We start from the raw sequence: 21230 nt of genomic DNA on the forward strand, positions 1-21230 counted from the left end.
AAGTATGAGGAGACTTAGCTCCTTTTACATGATATTGTAACCAGCTGCAGGTTCTTGGAGAGAACTTGACATGAGGCCAATCTATTTCCAGATATTTTGTGGAAACTTGTTCTGAAACCTGAGGAAGGCAGCACAGGACAGCAGTACCTGGGCTGATTTCTTGAGGTGGGTCTACATGACAGTAATGTAGAACAAGAGCATATTAGCCTTCCAGTTGGCATTCAAGCAATACAGGTGATCACTGGGACTTTCCTTTCATCAGATGGGCTGCATGTGATCAGGCAGGACCCTGTAGCAGGTGTACAGGTAACACATGGTCAGAGAGGACCCTCCAGTCAGGAACAGTCAGCTGCACTTAGCTCCAGGGGGGCCTGTGTCTCTTCTCCTTATTGGGCTGCAGATTCCTTAGAGGTATTTCCACAGAGTTGATTATTGCCTCCTCATCCAGGAGTGTCTTGAAGCGGGCACTAGCAGTACTGTTGATGTGCACCCTTGGAGGAAGTCCTGAATTTAGCTTTAAGGGAAATAGGTAGCCAGATAGGATGTGGGTGGATGGTTAAAGGGAGGAAGCTAAGAGCTATTCCTACTCTGTCTCCACATGACACCTCTCCATCCATTTTTATGAGTCTTAAAAGTTTTAAAAGGAACAGCCTATACTGTTAAATAGATGTATTTTCAGGGCATATTTTCAAATGATGATACTTGTTGCTGTGCAGATGTCCCCTCAGGCTAGTGCCAGTTCCTGTGAAGAGTTAGGACATTCTCGGAGCGCCTGTTCTGCCATGTTGTCCCCTCAGGCTAGTGCCAGTTCCCTCAAGAGTTAATACGATATTCTCGAAGTGCCCTTCCCAACCAATCTTGTCCCGGTTCGTCACTCCCAGTTTTTGCCCTATAAAGCCCTTCTTCTGCCCCTCTCTCTCTTGCCTGGTTTTCACCTCAGTGGTTAAACGCAGAAAAGGTTGCTGCGTGAGGCAGCCATTTTGGCTAGCTCTATGTGGCCCGAACCACTGCGCTCTCACCCAACTCTGAGGTGCCCGCACAAATAAAGAATTGTGTTTCCTCTCCACTCCGGATCTTCTCTCTCTGTCTCTCCTCCGCGTCATAGCATGACACTTGTAAATATTTAATTGCATCTTATATCACATTTTTCATTACATAGAAGTACCTCCAAGGGATTTTAAAATGTCTTCAGCAGACACCCATTTAAAACAATGTTAAGTTCTGGTTCCAGTGATTATTAGCCTTCCCTATCTTATCTAGTAAGTCAGAGAGTGGGCTCATAAATAATGTGACACCTTTTTGCCATTGTTTCATAAAACAAACATGCACAATCATCATTCAATTAATCTAAATCTTTAAGAAAGAAATTAGATCCAAACAGCTAGGGAATCCATTCCTCTGTGGTGTTACTGAGATAAAACTATCAACAATGAAGCCTAGTTTCCCCATTTCATTAGTCAGAGGTATAAGGAAACATCTCCAAGGGGTGGTGTGAAGTTGGGAGATCTTGACACAGTTCCTCACTGAAGTCTACAGTAGCTGTCCCTCCCTTAATGGAACTCTGACAGGTATGGTTACAGATTATAGATCTGGAAGAAGCCAGAAGTCCTGCATGCTCCCAATGGGAAGATGAGAATCGCTCTAGGGGAAGGTAGGTCTCAGCAGGGAGGGGAACCACTGAATGTTTTAGTCATCATTATTATCCTATCTGTCACCTCCAGGGTACACAGGGAGCAGTTGCATGACAGAAGAGATGATTTCTGAAGAACCAAAATACAATATAATAGTGTAACTCCCAGGATACAAAGCTAGCACAGCAAGTTACACATTATTTGCTGAATTATCCAAAGGAGAATTTTTTTTAAACTACAATTTCCAAAGGGTTGTCACTCTGAAAACCTGATCACACTTGTTATGTGTGCACATATATTCAACTATCTTACAACATCATGCTGACTTATCTCTACTTAAAATGGTTCTATTCATTTCTTTGGCCTGGTTGAAAAAAATAGGAAAATATGGAAGTATTATTTTAGCAAATTTATACATTCCAGTCAAGCTAAACTATAGCTAAACAATTAAAAAAATTATTTTTGTCATCAGTGTTGGTCTAAGAATATTTCAACAGTAGTTTTTTTTTTAATTACATCAAGTCCCATGTTCCCCAAATTCATTATTTATTCAATAAATATTCTAAGCACATCTTGGCCATAACTAGCATTTTGCTCACTAAATATTCATGATGTAATAACGTTTCTCTTTCTCTATATAACTACCTAAACTTCCACTTGCACCCCACTCTCCACTCAGTTCACTCCATGGCCAGGGAAAAACCACATTGAGACCACAAAGCTGCCCCTGTCACCACACTGTTTGAAATATTCAGAGACTTCCAAAGCCAACATCTATCGAGATCTGACACAGCCCCCTCTCTCCCCTCTCACATTGTGTGGCTCCCTTCCCTCTTTAAGCTTCCAACTCTGCAGACCTAGTTGGGCTTTCCCATTTCATTACATAACTTCCTCTTTTTCCTGGAATATATTACTATTCAATTTGACCTGGACTACTCCTAATAATCTGTATAGCTGAAATCCAAAAGTCTCTTGGTGATTGCACCAAAGTAAAAGAATCTGGGGAGGGGCAGGGGGGCTTTCAGGTCCTGGTGCATGAAGGTGGAGGAGGACCTAGGCTGGGGTGAGAGTGTTTTGAAGAAAACTGAGAAATTTTACACCAATAGCCATACTTACTATAAACTATTAATCCCCTAAGAAAAATTTTAAAAATAAATAAATCCAAGTCTCCCCCTGAATGAGGCTCACACTGACTCCTCCCCATACTGCCATATGCCATGCCAGGTTCTATTATGATACACCTTCATAGTATTCTGTTGTCTCTGTGGCTCTTAGCAAGATTTGCAGTGATGTGTTTATCTGCATGGCTACTGAATTAATGTTGGCTTTTCCCATAAGCTCTTCAATGTCTCCACTGTTCTGCCTTCCATTGAAGCCATGGGACTTAACACAGTGCCTTAAAATAAGCTATCTTGGTCACTGCCTAGGAGATATTACTTATTGATAGGATTATGCATAAGTGTTAGACTATTCCTTTCATAAAATCTAGGATTAGGGGGCCAGGTGCTGGCATCTCTGGCTAAACACATACATTACAGTACAAAAGGACACAGATTCAAGCCCCTGGTCCTCACCTGCAGGGGAGAAGCTTCATGAAGCAGGGCTGCAGGTTTCTCTCTGTGCCTCTCCCTTTCTATCTCCACTTCCCCTCTCAACTTCTCTCTGTCTCCATCCAATTATAAAAACTAAAAATATTAAATAAATAAATAAATAAATAGATAGATAAAAGCTGCAATTATACCTATATTACTGTCTAGGTATCCCTGGAATTTAGCATAGGGATACTGAGGCAGCTAGTGAGACAGATGGGGAATAGAGAAGGATTGTTTATTCAGCATATATGAAAGATATTCTTTTAGGCAACAGTGAAAATCATATGTATGGACCTTTGCCACTGTCCCTCATCCCTCATCCCTCACCCCTTGAGGAACATTCAATAACAGGAACAAGATTCTGTAAGAGAATTCTCTGATAGTGGTGGCACCAGCAGCCATGGAGACCCTGATAGAAAACCCAGGGGAATATTCATGAAGATCTATATTGTTTTTCTTCAACCATTAAGGAACAATTACATTTACAAAGGTCCAGTGAATCTAGGTATCTCCAACCCCAAACAGACTTCTTTTATTACATCCTATATAACTGTTCATGGTAATGTGGTAACTGGAGAAAAAGAAAGCTCAGAGAAATTCAGCAATTTCAAAACCCTATTTAACTCCACCTGACATATGACCCCGATGCTTTTCTTCTTGAGAAGGGCAGATGCTTTCTCTACTGTTCTGTCATTCCAGTATACTCATCTTTATATCTTGTATTGGGAAATTCTTATTCCAGTTTTGTGGGAATAACCTACAGATAGCTGATTACACTACTAAATAAGAAGTGTTTTAGACCAGCAAGATGGTTAATCTGAAAGAGTACCTACTTTGCTATGTACATGATCCAGGTTTGATACCCCAATACACCACATACAAGTACTCTGGCCCTGGGAAAGATCTGGTGCTGTGTCTGTCACTCTCTTTCTATCTGAAAAAAGTTGACACAGACCAGTAACAATTTATGATACATTTTATGGTACCAGGTACATTTTATGACTCTGGCAATAACAACCACAAAAAAATTGCTCAGTAAATAATTGTTACATGAATACTAAATGATAGAGATATAATTTTCATTATTTTCTTGGAGCATTCACCAAATGTTTATATATTTAGTCCAACTTTCGCACCACTCATCTTAATAAAATGAGAAGAACTTTATTTTTTAAATGGGTTTGTATGTCTGGATCCTCTTCAAAGACAGGACCGTGTGTTATTGGCCACCCACAGATAAATTTCCAGTGTTCAATATGGTAAACTGTAGGCATATCAAATACATTATGGGTAAAGTGATGCATAGAAACATCCTATTTAGTTTACAGAGTCAAAAATGATTGAAAAATTCACAGAGAAAGAATTAACTGAAGTCTCATGAGAACTATTGATCAAACCTGTCATTAAGTATAGTTTAAAACAAAGGAAATGTTAATTGAATTTTTCTTTTTTTATTTTTATTCATTTTTTATTTTTTATTTAAGAAAGGATTAATTAACAAAACCATAGGGTAGGAGGGGTACAATTCCACACAATTCCCACCACCCAATCTCCATTTCCCACCCCCTCCCTTGATAGCTTTCCCATTCTCTATCCCTCTGGGAGCATGGACTCAGGGTCATTGTGGGTTGCAGAATGTAGAAGGTCTAGCTTCTGTAATTGCTTCCCCGCTGAACATGGGCGTTGACTGGTCGGTCCATACTCCCAGTCTGCCTCTCTCTTTCCCTAGTAGGGTGGGTCTCTGGGGAAGCGGAGCTCCAGGACACATTGGTGGAGTCTTCAGTCTAGGGAAGCCTGGCCGGCATCCTGATGACATCTGGAACCTGGTGACTGAAAAGAGAGTTAACATACGAAGCCAAACAAATTGTTGAGCAATCATGAACCCAAAGCTTAGAATAGTGGAGAGGAAGTGTTAAGGGGATACTCACCGCAAACTCTAGTGTACTTCTGCTTTCAGGTATATATTTTGCAGTAGTTTACAGATACTTGTGAAAATATGCTCTCTCTCACAGAAACTGGTGTATATCTAGGTTTTGGGACTTTGTTAGAAAGTGAACCACCTGAGATGGAATTAGAGTATACTATGAAAGGAAAGGTCTCACGCAAGCAATGAAGTTGAAGGGTTGTCATTCCACACGTGAAGTCTCTGGACACAGTCTGAAGTGAAACATGTTGAGGTGGCAATTGTTGTGTTGGTTAGGTTGTGATCGGCAGATGCAATATTATTTGATATGGATTGGGAGAGGCATATGGGAAAGTGGGTCCTATCCAATGGTTCCAGCACTGGGGGAAGTAGAGGCTCTCTAGTGGAGATGTGAGGATCCTGCTGTCTTAGGGTTCAAAAAGACAATGGATAGCTAATGTTATCATCACATAAATTGGTAATTGGGTTAACTTTGAAAAGTCCTTTTGTTAGGGTTTGCTGTACAGTACCCAGTATCTTGTATATAGCTGTGCTATTGGTTGCTTCTGATCTACTTGGTCTAGGCTTTTGAGAGAGTCTGCATATCAATTACACAGCCTATATATTAAAAAGATTCAGTTTGTGTTTTGAAAAACTTCGAGACATACAATTAATTTTCCCCCTCATATTAATTAACTAGTGATTTATATGACTACATTTTACTAGGAGTGTACATAAACACCATTCCCACCACCAAAAGACTGTGACCCATCCCTCCCACCCACTCCCACCCCCCACTGGCCCAGGAAGCTGCATGTCTACCCCTCACCACAGGGATTTTACTTTGGTGCCCTACTTACAATTTGGTCAGGTCCTGCTTTTAGTTTCCCTTTCATATCTTCTTCTTCAACTTCTGTTGATGAGTGGGATCATCCCATACTCATCTTTATCTTTCTGACTTAGTTCACTTAACATAATTCCTTCTAGCTCTGTCCAAGATGGGTCAGAGAAGGTGGGTTCATTGTTCTTCATAGCTGCATAGTATTCCATTGTGTATATATACCACAGCTTTCTCAACCACTCATCTGTTGTTGGGCACCTGGGTTGCTTCCAGGTTTTAGCTATTATGAATTGTGCTGCTATGAACATAGGAGTACACACCTCTTTTTGGTTGGGTGTTATGGATTCCTTGGGGTATAACCCCAGGAGAGGAATTGCTGGATCATATGGAAGGTCCATGTCTAGCCTTCTGAGAGTTTTCCAGACTGCTCTCCACAGAGGCTGGACCAATTTACATTCCCACCAGCAATGTAAAAGGGTTCCTCTGTCCCTACAACCTCTCCAGCATTTGTTGCTGCTGTCCTTTTTGATGTATGCCATTCTTACAGGAGTGAGGTGGTATCTTAGTGTTGTCTTAATTTGCATTTCTCTGACAATCAGTGACCTAGAGCAGTTTTTCATATGTTTGTTAGCCTTTTGGATCTCCTCTGTAGTGAATGTTTTGTTCATATCCTTTGCCCATTTTTGGATGGGGTCATTTGCTTTTTTGGTGCTAAGTTTGCTGAGCTCTTTATATATTTTGGTGATTAGTTTCTTGTCTGATGCATGGCATGTGAAGATCTTCTCCCATTCTGTGAGGGGTCTCTTTGTTTGTGTGATAGTTTCTTTGGATGTGCAGAAGCTTTTCAATTTGATGTAGTCCCATTGGTTTGTTTCTGCTTTAGTCTTCCTTGCAATTGGGTTTGATTCATCAAAGATGTCCTTGAGGTGTAGGTGGGAAAGTGTTTTACCAATGTTTTCCTCTAAGTATTTGATTCTTTCTGGTCTGACATCCATGTTTTTGATCCATTTGGAGTTGATTTCTGTTTCTGGTGAGATAAAGTGGTTCAATTTCATTCTTCTGCATGTTACAACCCAGTTTTCCCAGCACCATTTATTGAAGAGAGCCTCCTTTTTCCATTTAATCCTTTGGGCCCCCTTATAAAAGATTAGATGTCCATAGGTGTGGGGATTTATTTCTGGGCTTTCAATTCTGTTCCACTGGTTGTGTGCCTATTTTTGTTCCAGTACCATGCTGTTTTGATGATGATGGATTTATAATATATTTTAAGGTCTGGGAGTGTGATGCCTCAATTTCTGTTTCTTTTCCTTAAGATGGTTTTGGCAATTCTAGGTGTTTTCATGTTCCAGATAAATGATTGTAGTGTTTGTTCTATTCTCTTAAAGAAGATTGTGGAACTTTGATAGGTAATTAATTGAATTTTTCATTTTGATACCAATTATGCTGTCACATAGGCATAGCTCTTGTTCATGAGTCACTCATAATTCTGTAATCTGGAATAATAGAAGTGTGTTTTAATAACAAAAACAATGCTGGGAAGTGCCCACTGATCAGTCTTTACTTGGAAAAATGTCCTACTCAGTAAAGGTATAGCACCAATACTGGAGAGCTGAGCAATCCAGAAGAACATATATGAATTGTCAGGGAAAGTTTACTTAGAGAGAAGTGAAAATCCAATGTGTATTATTAGATTTTGCAATAGCTTGTGTTGTAATATCGAAATGTAATTCTGATTGAAGGAGGAAGATAATTATAGCTTAAGAGCCAACTAGTTAACCAACACTATAATCAGAAATTAATGAGTGACAAGTCTTGGTCTCATACCCAAAAAAAGACAGTGAACCCAAAAGTGAGTAAAGCAAGCTTCCATTACAAATATATTCAGATTTCTGTTCTGCCCTGATAAAGAAGGCAATGTATATTACTAATAATTGATTATTAGAGCCAAATAATTTCTTTAATGAAAATACAAGAAATTATATGCTATGTTGGAGATTTGTGTAATAGAATAAAATGCAGTCAGCACACACTTCTCTAAAAAATATCTTGAACTAAAAGCTAGAGACAAAAAAGAAGAGACTAGATCAAATCTTCAGATTTACAAGTGACCTAGTTGACAATGGAAATAAAAAATATGTCAACAAATGATTAATTGCATGAATTGGTGATTTCTTACTATAGAAATGAAAAAGCTTAGGAGAGTATTGTAATGCTCTTCAAATGCCTCCCTCAAAAAATACAAAATTTTCATTTTATATGGTAAAATTCAAACTGTATTCTATATGACAACACTCAGTTCTATATAAAGGCAAATTGTTTTCATTATTGCAGCAGCTAAAAAAAAAATCAAATATCTTGTCAAACAACAAGTTTTCCTTCAGTAGAAATATTCAAATGGAGGCTGGAGATGTTTTATAAGGGAAGTGTGCTCAGTGTGTTCAATCATTTTTTTATGAGAAGCAAGAAGGAAACTATCATTTGTGTCTACCTACCACTTGCAAACATGCGTGTTCCCTGAATTGGTAGTATCTAATTTATTAATTAGATATTATTTCTGCTATAAAAATAGCAAGACTTAAACAGATTAAGTAATTTACTAAACACTTAGGAAAAGAAAGAGATAGGATTTAAAGTCTGATAATGACCTCTAAGTGCTCCTGCAAAACTGTCATGGTGACATAATGAAGATGAATGTGTCAGTGGTTTGAATAACTCCATTCTGATCATTTCACCAATGTATCTAGTCTAATAAAATTCCTATCAGAGTATCCAAAGACCAAAAATTACATTAGCATTCCCCATGATATAAAACTCAAAAGATTCCTTTTTGGTCATTCCCAGCTTAATTTTAGAAATTTGATTACCAGAATCCCTACCAGCCCATCTAAAGTAGAATAATCAGAAATTAAGATCACTTGAATCCGACTTAGAGATACAATCTAACTTCTTATATTGGTGTTATTAAGAGGAGTTCTATAGTTAGTTCATCATGAAAATATGTCATTATCAATTAGTAATGTCTGCCACAAGTATAGAGCAGGAGAGCAGAAACAAGAATGCTTTCTCCTCTTAGCTTTCTTGAGATATCTATCTCCTGAGTCTTTGAATATTACATTTCAACCCCTTGTTTCTCTTTTAAAGTTACTTATCACTTAAATGGTCTTCATCTCTACCCATTCTCCTTGGGAAATCTCACTTTGTTTCACAGTCCCTCTTTGCAGTAACCCCTAAGTCTAGTCATAATTTCCAAATTCCAGACCCATACTGCAACCATCTATGGAATATCTGCACCTGGCTGTTGATCAAGAAGTGACTCATTCCCAGTCTTCTCTATCCTGGACTGACTCCCTTGCCTACAAAACTTGCTCTTCTTTTGTATTGCGATATTAGTTAACAACACTCCTCAAGTTCAAAACTGGAAACCTGTCGTTATACTCTCCTCAATTGCCACCTCAAATGTCACAATTTTTTCCTCAAATGTCACCATTTCTTAAAGTTCCACCATTTCTGTCTTCTATTACCACCCTTATTACCCCCCAGTTGCTACTGTCTTATAATTCTCACTGTCTCTTCCCCTACACCCAGAATTTTGCAAATTTTCCTATCTTATACTTGTCTCCAATTTCCCTCCAGTTCAATTTATACACTGCCAACCATTTTATCCTTATAAAAGTTAAGATCATGTTCATCCCTACTCAGGAGCCTTCAAAGGTCCACCCCCTGACTGGGACAGAGTCCAAATTCCTTAGGACAGCTTTCTTTAAAGGCCCTTCCCTATCTGGCCACAACCTATTTTCCATTCTTGTCTCTTGGCACTCATTCATATCTTTTTTTTTTTTTTTTTGATAGGACAGAGAGAAGTTGAGAGGGGAGGGGAAGACAGAGAGAGGGAGGGAAAGATGAAAGCTAGACACCTGCAGGTCTGCATCACCACTTGTGAATCAAACCCCTGCAGGTGGGGAGCTGAGGTTCGAAACCAGATCCTTGCATCGGTCCTCGTGCTTTGTACTATGTGCCCCGTGCACTACCGCCTGGCCCCCGCATTCATATCTTCTTTATAACCCAGCCAAACCAAATTTTTCAAAGTTCTTCAAATATACTATTCAAGTTTATACCTTTTAAAAATACTAGTTTTCCCTTGAACTAGAATTTTTTCCATATACAATAAATTCCACCTTATTTTCAAAAATAGCATTCAAATGGTATATCCTTAAGTCTCCTAGATACTGCTTTTTTTTCCTCCATACTTATTTAAACTTGTATTTATTTTGTAATTATTTGTAGCTTATCCTACTACCACCATCTATCTATAAGGGCAAGGACAACAACTCTCTTATCTTCAGGACACCACAAATATTCATATGTAATTTGTATGTCTGTGTGTGTTTATGTATATATGTGTGTGTACTGTGTTGCTAGAAAAGTCATAATATATTTTTGTGTTTTTCTATGCAAAAATGTGTCTTAATTTTTCTGACAACCCAATATATATACTTCACACACACACACACACACACACATCATACAAAAATAGGGAATTCAAAGCAAGGTACTGCCATTTCTCTCCAGAAGGTGGGACTTGAAAACCTAGAGACAAAATAAGAATCTTTTTTACTCTCTTTCCTGCTTTAGCTGATCTAATAGTCAAGCTGTATTAATTGGAAAAAAAAAAAAAAAGGAAGAAAGAAACAGAAAAGTCCTTTCTCCAACATTTTTCTCACCTTGGTGCCCAAGAGTACATTTATATAAAAATTACATTTTTTTTAAATTTCCTTATTGGAGGATTAATGTTTTACATTTGACAGTAAATACAATAGTTTGTACATGCATAACATTTCTCAGTTTTCCACATTTCTCAGTTTTCCACATAACAATACAAACCCCCTAGGTCCTCTGCCATCGTTTTTGTACCTGTACTCTCCCCCCACCAACCCCAGTGTCTTTTATTTTGGTGCAACACAGCAACTCCAGTTCAGGTTCTACTTGTGCCTTCTTTTCTGATCTTGTCTTTCAACTTCTGCCTGAGAGTGAGATCCCATATTCATCCTTCTGTTTCTGACTTATTTCACTTAACATGATTTCTTCAAGCTCTATCCAAGATAAACTGAAAACAGTGAAGTCACTGTTTTTAATAGCTGAGTAGTATTCCATTGTGTATATATACCACAACTTGCTCAGCCACTCATCTGTTGTTGGACACCTGGGCTGCTTCCAGGTTTTGGCTATTACAAATTATGCTGCTAAGAAATAGGTATACACAAATCTTTTTGGATGGTTGTGTTTGGTTCCTTAGGCTATATCCCCAGGAGAGAAATTGCAGGATCATAGGGTAGGTCTATTTCTAGCCTTCTGAGAGTTCTCCAGACTGCTCTCCACAGGGGTTGGGCCAACTTACATTCCCACCAGCGGTGCAGGAGGGTTCCTTTGACCCCACACCCTCTCAAGCATTTGCTGCTGTTACCTTTTCTGATGTATGACATTCTCACAGGAGTGAAGTGGTATCTCATTGTTGTCTTGATTTGCATTTCTCTGACAATCAAAGACTTGGAGCATTTTTCCATGTTTCTCAACCTTTTGGATCTCTTCTGTGGTGAATATTCTGTTCATGTCCTCTCCCCATTTTTGGATGGGGTCATCTGTTTTCTTGTTGTTGAGTTTGGTAAGCTCTTTATATATTTTGGTTATTAGCCTCTTGCATGATGTATGGCATGTAAAGATCTTCTCCCATTCTGTGAAGAGTCTCCTGGTTTCGGTAGTGGTTTCTTTTGCTGTGCAGAAGCTTTTTAATTTGATGTAGTCCATAGGTTTAAACTTGCTTTAGTCGTCTTAGTAATTGGATTCATTTCATTGAAGATGTCATTAAAATTTATGCATAACAGAGTTTTGCCAAAATTTTTCTCTAAGTATCTGATAGTTTGTGGTCTAACATCCAAGTCCTTAATCCACTTGGAATTTTCTTTTGTGTTTGGTGAAATATAATGGTTCAGTTTCATTCTTCTGCATAAAAGGTGCATTTTTATGTAAATAGCTCCAGTAATTAACTGTCCACCCCTGCCCCACTGTGTCAGTAAACCATATCTTAGACTGAATTAGACTATCCATCTAATATCTATTCTCACAACAAGTTGAAAAGTTTCAGAAGGGACAGGAGAAGAGTAGGAAGATGGAACCTATCAGAAGAAGATTAATTAGGCTTTCTGGTTCTAAGGAGCACCTTCAGAGTGCTAGAGAGTTGGCAGAGTGCTTCTGGGAAAGAGGGCAGCCATAGATCTAAATTCACTGATCGTAACTTCAGAAGGTACTGGTTCCTCTACTCCTCCCCAAAGAAGGGGGAAACTCAGATATACAACTAAAGCAGCCCCGCCTCTGCACACAGGCTTGGCTCTTCAGGGAAAGAACTCATCTTCCATTGTTACTTAACTCCTGAAAACTCTAGTAACCTAATCATTGTTCCCACCTGCAGGATTTATTATCTTGCCTTTCATCTAGTAAGGAGGAAAGGAAAGAGGTGAGCCAGTTTCTAGAATCCCCAAACATAGGCTGCTAAAAAGGATTAGATCTAAATTACCTGATCCCACATAAGGCTTCTCTTCCCTTCTACTTTACCTGCAAAAATTAGCAGGTTTTCTGAGAGGAAGACTGGAAGGAAAGAACCAGAATGCTTCCAGACTCAGAAAGAAATAAGTAATTTTCATCTAAGCTAGAAAGCAGTAAGCCAAATTTCAAAACATATATATATATATTTCACTTAAATGTATATATATATATATATATATATATATACTTTTTTTCACTTAAATGTATAGGTTCAACTAACAGACATTTCAGGCTTCCTTGAAAAACTACATGAAAGGTGAGCTAGGCACAAGAATATGAAGACAGTATGAAGACAAAGTGAGAATAAGGGACAAGGAGATGGTTTGTCCTATGGAGCATACAATTTACCATGTGCAGTGACCTGGGTGGGTTTGAACCCCCTGTACCACACATGGAGAGCACTATACATGGCACTAATGGGGAGCTCCATGAATAGCAGAGTGTTCTATGCTACCCTCCCTCCCACTTCCATCCTCTGTCTCTTCTATCTGAAATTTAAAGGAGGAAAAACACCTGCCAGGAACAGTAAAAAATATGCAGGTGCAGAGCCCCAGCAGCAATCAATCAATTAATCAATCAATGTGGAGGTGGGAACAGGAAATAGAGAGTGAAAAGGAAACAAAGATTTTCTGTTTAAGGAGTACCTGAAATACCCCCCAACCCCAAATAGTCATTCAAAAGACAGTCATGAAATCATGTCCTCCCGTTTTCCCAATCATGTATGATTTCCTATGTCATACAATCAACAGCCTTAGGAGGCATCGCTTGGGTATATGTGGCCCATCAATAACCAAACTAATATGAAATGAAATAAAGTTGACATAACAAAAACTTCTTATAAAATATGATGTCATGTTATAGTCATACATAAATATAAAACCCTTATAATGGTCTCCTAGAGCATACACACATGCTGTACACTTGCGTGCAGGGTCTTGCTCTTCCTGGTTTTATTGGTATAGCAGTACTGAAGTGACTATAGATCTATTAAGGCTTTAAGAGGAGACTCTGGATGGCATTGTAGAGGGTTCAGAGAGTATAGAGGGCCTTCTGGTGGAGTTCTGACTGAGTGCTGGCACAGGGCAGAGGCGCATGAGTGACGGAATAAACGGGACCCATGGAAATTCTGGTAGCTCTGATGATTGTGCCTTCTTTCAAGTAATTAGAGAAGAAAAAAACATGAAAAACTTAGAAGCTCTGCATGGCTCCCAGCCTTAACACTTAGAACATAGTACCGCTAAATTTGAACTCAAAATAAAACGATGGTATCAGGATTTTGGAAAGGAAACATTGATGGTCAGTTGCAAGACTATTATCAACTGTATCGCATCACTGTTGAGAATCTTAAAAATGTAGTAAATAAATGAAGTCAGCCTTCCAAAGAAAGCACTTCTCTTTCTGGTCAACATATGTCACAAGAATTAGTCCACTTAGCCTAGCAGGTGTACTCTATCAGGTACACCAATCCCTGGTCCTCCAGTTAGAGTAAAGAACTTAATATCTAATACTCATTCAAAATCCAAGTTTGGTGACCATTTGAAAAAAAAAATCATTTCACTTATTTTTCCATATTCTATAAGCCTTAAAAGAAAATATTTAGGTGAGAAGTTAACAATTGAAAAAGATTTTAATTTGCTATTTATTTAGTTTATAAAAACATGATGTGTACTTGTTACATACTTATAATTATGGAGATCTCTCATATAACAGCACCTAGTATATTTCGTTGAATAATGCAGGTCCTTTTCCTCTCCCAGTGGTCACAAATGCTTCTTTGGAATTGTTTTAGATCAATAAATCCAGATTCATTGTAGATGACTTCAAGATAAATTAAATTAAAAAATAATAAAAATGGGGGCTAGGTAGTGGCACACCTACTTAAGTGCATGTAGTATCATGCACAATGACCCGGGTTCAAGCCCCCTGGTCCCCACCTGCAGGGGCAAAGCTTCACATATGGTGAAGCGATACTGCAGGTATCTCTCTGCCTTTCTCTCCATCTCTCCTTCCTTTTCAATTTTTCTTTGTTCTATCAGATTAAATAAATAAATGAAGTTTTAAAAAGAAAGTTTTTTAAATAATAATAATAATTAAAAATATGTACCAGATTGTCAAGAAATTTTCCCCACTTTAATAAATCTTAATAAGATTTATTAAAGTGTAAAATCAAAATCAAAATCACTGTATTATTTCAATTCACCCCTACATATAGTGGTCTCATTTGAAACACTTATGTAACATCTAGAACAGTCATAAGTTAGCTATCAGAGAACTTCCAGATCTTTGATAGATCATAACATTCAGCATCTGATTGTTAATGCATAGATCAGAGATTCACCTTTTTAGAGCTGTAAAAATCCTCAGTACTGTATTTGAAAATGAGAGGATTACACAACAGTTTTCAGCGACCCAATAAGTACAGCAAGCAAGTACAAAGACCTAAAAAAGACAACATAAAGTACTTAATCAAGTAGTTTCTACTTAGACCTAGATAATCTTCACTTACTTCCTGTTTCACTTCTCTCAGTCACTACAAGGCTAACCTTGTCAAAGTAAGGACTAAAAAAGCTGGGCAAGGGCAAGAGACTGGCTCACTTTAATATGGCTCCTTTGATTACTACCAGGCTACCTCATCTCCTGGGGCCCTTGTCAGGGAATACTGGGATTCCCACACAGATATGATGGACATAAACCTCTAATAGATTCCTCTCTCCTGTCACTGGTCATCTCCATCAGGAACAACAAAATGAGCCCCTATGTGGGCCTTGCCCTTAATGTGGATCAACAATGGTAGGGACTGTCCCATTCTCTGAAGGGAGGTTGGACAAAAATCTCTACCACTTGACAAAGATGGGTCTGGTAATGGGTGCAACCTAGAATATTCTAGCTATGACCACAGAATGCAAACTCAGATCTACAGGGATGGAGAGGTTAGACAGGTTTTTGCACTGAATATAGGCCCCATATCAAATGGATATGGTTTACAGTTAATGGTATTTATGTACTTTTCCCAGGTTTAGGAGTGCTCTCTTCCCTGATACAGCTTTCTAGTCCTATTTCCAACCCTAACACCATCTCCCCAGATAATACCTTTGGCCCACCTGCATGTCAGCTGTCAGGCTCAGGCAAAAATTAGTAAAGTCCTGGGCCCCTTGGAATGTACCTAAAATAGACCTACTAACCTTTTCCAAAATGGAAACCTCAAATCTTATCTGTTATATTCTTGCCTTTGGGTTCCAGATTATTAAACAATTTGTTCTTCTTTATATCATAATGCTTTTTCAGACACCAAGATGCAGATGATACCATAAGGCCAACCTGAATCCCCCTCCGGCAGACGACCTCACCAATATGTCCTGGAACCCCACCTCTCCAGAGCCCTGCCCCACTAGGAAAAGAAAGAAACAAGATGGGGGCATGGACTGACCTGCCAATGCCCATGTTCAGTGGAGAGGCAATTACAGACGCCAGACCTTCCACCTTCTACACCCCATAATGACCCTGGGTCCATACTCTCAAAGGGATAAAGAATAGGAAAGCTTCCAGTGGAGAAGATTGGATAAGGAACCCTGGTGGTGGGAAATGTGTGGATTTTTGCTCTTTTTATCCTATGGTTTTGTTTATATTTTCTATTTTTATTTTATAAATAAGTAAATTAAAAAAAATAAACTGAGAAGATTTGGTTCCTTTTCTGACCAAAGAGTAATGGCTATATTTTCATTTTTTATAACTTTAATAATTCTGTAACTACCACTTACTGAACATTGATGATATGCTAAGCACTATGCTAAACACTTTTGTACACATTAACTCATTTAATCCTCACAAAATTTCCATTTTAATGATGAGGAAATAAGGGTCTGGAGAAGTAATTTGCCAAGCCTAACAGGTGAATGTAGTAGAGGTGCAATTTGAACCCATTCGTTTATACTTTAGAATCTCCACTATGCTGGATATATTTTAAAATATTTTATTTAAAGTTTTAATGAAAAAGAGGAAAACCAGAGCATCTCTCAGCTTTGGTTTATGGTGGTGCTGGGGATTGAGCCTAGGATCTCAGAGCGTCAGCATGAAAGTGTTTTACATAACCATTATGCTGGCTCCTCAACCCAGTGATGGATATTTTATTAACAGTGGATGAGAAACGTTCCGTTAGCATCTATATTGCACTTCTCCCAGCAATTGTTTTTTTTTTCCCCAAAGTATTAAGATTGATAGAATTGATCTGAAAAGTTTTGGATGAATTGCTTCTAACAAGACTGATATAGTATTGGAAATGGAAAGACTGATGGAAGAGCGAACTTACCTCAAAAAGAATCACCAAGTTAGGAACAGCATGGCATGATAATCAAAAGCTTCAGTGTGTCAGCACGCAGGAAGAGATGGTGGAAGGTGATGTGCTGAGATTAGACATTGCTTGATTTAGAAAAGTCTGCATCATGTCACTCCACTTTTACAAAAAAAGACCTACAATTGAACCTCTTTTTTTTTCTTCCAGGGTTATCGCTGGGGTTCGGTACCTGCGTTACAAATCCACTACTCCTGGAGGCCATTTTTTTTCCTTTTTTTTTTTTTTTCTTTTTGTTGCCCTTGTCGTTATTGCTGTTGTTGTTGGATAGGACAGAGAGAAATTGAAAGAGAAGGGGAAGACAGAGAGAGGAAGAGAATGATAGACACCTGCAGACCTGCTTCATTACCCGTGAAGCGACCCCCATGCAGGTGATGCAAGTGGGCAGCCAGGGGCTGGAACCCAGATCCTTCCACCCGTCCTTGCGCTTCGCACCACGTGCGCTTAATCTGCTAAACTACCGCCCCACCCCCGAACCTCTTTCAACTAACTGAAAAACCAGGAGAGGATTTTCATTTTCAAAAGGCAAAATTAGCATTCACTATTTGATATTGTGATGCTGTCTTAGAGACAGTGTTATCCCTAACAGTAAGAATGACCCCACCAAGCTGCTTTCCAGAATTCGTTTAATTTGTACTCGTTGTATAGCTCTTGCTAATACTATATGTTTGGGTTAGATTTTTATGTGTTATTTGGTAGATTACTTTAGGAGTCTGAAATTTTTCCATCTAAATTAATAGTAACTGCTTCTTCACTTTATGCTTTCATTTACAATAGGTTTCATGGAAATGTTCAACTGACTGAGGAAGATTGTACTTTGTTCCATAAAACACAGGAAAGGTAACACAGACTATAAAGTCAACATTTCTAATGGGTCTTTCTTTTTTTAATAGAATTTTTGTTATCTTAATTAATTAATTTAGTTATTGAATAGAGACAGCTAGAAATGGAGAGGAAGGGGAGATAGAGAAGTGGAGAGAGAGAGACACCTGCAGCACTGCTTCACCACTCAGGCTTTCCTCCTGCAGGTGGGGACTGGTGGCTTGAACCCAGGTCCCTGCATATTATTAACATGTGCACTTAACCAAGTGCACCACCATCTGGTCTCTATCAAATCTTTCATACCTCACACCTGTTGGTCTCAGTAAGGGCCTGTAGGTATTTGGGTCATGAGAGAAGATGTTTTTGGTGTGTGTGTGATCTACTGGGTAAGCCAGTGCCCAGTATCATTATTTTGATGTTTCTGAAGAGAGGCATCATAGTGTACTGTGCTGGAAAGGACACACAGCTGGAAACAAATGTTAAAAATAAGGGTCAGCAATACTGGGTGGTGGAAATATGACTTTTTAGAGGTTCATTTAATTTATTTGATAGAACAAAGAGAAATTAAGAGGGAGGATATAGAGAGGGAGAAAGGGAGACACCTCTAGCATTGCTTCACTGATCATGAAGGCTCCTTCCTTGCTTGTGGGGTTTAAGCTCAGGTCATTACACATGGCAACATGTGCTCTCAACTGCAAACACTGCCACCCAGCCTCATAGTTATTTTATTAATATTTGCATCTTTTTAAAATTTTAACTCTTGGTGCTCTTTTGTATTAAACAATTGCCTTAAGTTTTTGAGAAGAGCAGTAGACAAAGAGTTAAAAAAAAAAAAGCCTTGGTTAGAATTATCTACTGAATAAAGACAAGACAATAATGAGATACTGTTTTACACTTGTGGTGCACCTGGTTAATCGCACACATTACAGTGTGCAAGGATGTGTAGGTTCAAGCCCCTGGTCCCCACCTGAAGGGGCAACGTTTCATGAGTAGTGAAGCAGGGCTGCAGGTATCTCACTTAAAACAGTATCTCATTATTGTCTTTATTCAATATATAACTCTAATCACAATTTTCTTTTTTTTATATTTAATTACCACCAGAAATACCACTGAAGATCAATGCCTGAATGACAGTGGTCATCTTTTCCTTTTTTTTTTTTCTTTTCTTTTTATAGAGACAGAGAGAAATCAAAAGAGCAGAGAAGATAGAAAGCAAGAAAGAAAGACATTTGCAGCACTGTTTTACTCCTGGGAAGCTTTACTCCAGCAGGTGGGGATTTGAACCCAGGTTCTCATGCATGATAACATATAGGCTCTACTCAGTGCACCACTGCCTGGTCTCTTAATCAGACATTTTGGGGGAAGATAAATATAAATGGCAGGTATATTTAGCTTTGTGGCTGGATAATGGCACTTAGGGTAGAAAGCAAACATTGCCATGCTCAAGGACCTGGGTTCAAGCCCCAGGTCCTATGTACAATGCAGAAGTTTCCTCAGTGGTCTAAGAGTGGTATCTCTCTCTCCCTCTCTCTCTCTCTATCTCTCTCTCTCTCTCCATTTTCACCCCCACCCTATCCTCAATTTATCTCTATCTTTATTTAAAAAATAGTCAAAAGAAAAAAGATGTCTGCTAGAAGTAGTTGATTCATCATGCAAGAACAAAACCCCAGCAGTAGCACTGTTGTTAATATTACATAGTCTACATTTTAGTGGATAATGATGTAGTAGTATATAGATGTTGAAAATAATATGGTCTTGACTGAATAAGCCGCAGAAAGGTTGAGGTCTAGTTTAATTAAATGGCCAATCTATCACAACCAAGGAAAAAGAAGGCATCCAGTATCTAGCAGAGATCCCCAAAGTTGGTACTAAGTGCTTTTTTTATTTTTTCACTCTCGAACTTCAGAGTAAAGAAACACATGGGAAGATATTGGCTTCTGTTGACAAGACAAGTACTGACTGGACTAGGAATGCTGAGCTGAAACAAACTCTCCAAACACTGGAAGTAAAGCTCCAGGCCCAACAATCCCTGGTAAGAATGCTGTAATATGTTGTTTTGAAAGTTGGATTGCTCTGGAATTGGCATATTGCACCAAAGTAAAAGACTCTGGGTTGGGTGGGTGGGGAGAATACAGATCCAAGAAGGATGACAGAGGACCTATTGGGGGTTGTATTGTTATATGGAAAACTGGGAAATGTTATGCATGTATAAACTATTGTATTTACTGTTGAATGTAAAACATTAATTCCCCAATAAAGAAATTAAAAAAAAGAAAAGAAAGTTGAATTGCTTATCCACATATGACAGTATGTGATTATGACTATCCAGATGAAAACTACATGGCGGATCACAGCTTCTTCATACTAGTGTATGTTCCCATATGTCTGCACTGTTGAAATTTAAAGCAACTTTACTTAAGATTAGCCAACAAAATTAGGATAAGGAAGACACAACATGGGGGAAAATATTTATAAAATAGAATAGATTCAGAAATTACAAAGTAAATTCTGTCTAGTAGTATATTAGATGGTATCATTCTGCTTTGTTTTTCTACACTGAAGTGTTTACCATATAATTTCTTTGTTTTTATTTGCCATTCCTTCAAAAACAGTCTTTTGGGTCTAACTTGACAGAAACTAAAACTAACTACTGTGTTCAATTTTCACAAAAAAATGTCTGCTAGAAGTTGATATGACTGGCAATCTGGAGGTTCAAGCTCAACAAACTAGAACTCAAGCAAAGAACCAGAACAACTGTGAATAGAAACTGTTCCTGAGCATGAAGACTGGAGGGATGAAAGAGATTGAAAACTACCATAAACTAATCAATGAAAAGTCTAGGGAATATGGTGAAATAAATAACCCGCTAAAACCTCTAGCCTTCTAGTAAACACTCAGTTCCTATATTGATTATGTATACTTATTCAAATCCAGACTATTGGGTCAATTAGTACTTGCCATAGAATAATTTACTATTATGATGCATTCACCTCTAACCCTGTTACAACCATTACTCTCAAAATATATCCACCCACAAAATCTCTGTCATATGACAGTTCTTTTGAAAACGGCTGTATGATATAGGTTTCTGTTCACCCCACACTCCTGATACTATGGCCAATAGTTAAAAAGAAAGAGCAGCTTTGAAAACAACATTCTAAAATTAGCTAGGCAAAAGGGGATGTTCCTCAAATCTGCATATCATAAAAAATTCCATGTAGTACATGTGTAAGGAACTAGGAAATAGAAGCCTATCTTAAAACAAAGTTTTTTCTTATAAATTGATCACATTCTCTTCATTGTAATGTACAACTCTAGGGCTGTCTTTGAAACCACAAAGCAAAGTTTAATTAAGCATCTGGTGCACACAGGCAGTGGTTAAGCATATGGGATTGAGAGAATACAGACCTGGTCTATTTTGGCTTGGTTACCTACTTATTAGCTTTATTACCTAATACACAATATATAACTGCTCTGAGATCCCAGCAATATAGCT

General features: G+C 38.4%; 1 long non-coding RNA gene across 2 annotated transcripts; it reads left to right on the plus strand.

Moving 5' to 3' along the window:
• The first annotated feature begins 1522 nt into the window (after positions 1 to 1522).
• LOC132541719 (uncharacterized) lies at positions 1523 to 20638 on the plus strand. Of its 2 annotated transcripts, none has more exons than XR_009552817.1 (4): positions 1523 to 1651; positions 17690 to 17752; positions 19641 to 19766; positions 20347 to 20638. It is a non-coding gene; the product is annotated as an uncharacterized LOC132541719 (long non-coding RNA). The 2 variants fall into 2 exon arrangements; XR_009552818.1 differs by lacking the exon at positions 1523 to 1651 and adding an exon at positions 10983 to 11296.
• Positions 20639 to 21230: the final 592 nt, after the last annotated feature.

This window comes from Erinaceus europaeus, chromosome 12 (genome assembly GCF_950295315.1).
Source record: "Erinaceus europaeus chromosome 12, mEriEur2.1, whole genome shotgun sequence".
NCBI lineage: Eukaryota > Metazoa > Chordata > Mammalia > Eulipotyphla > Erinaceidae > Erinaceus > Erinaceus europaeus.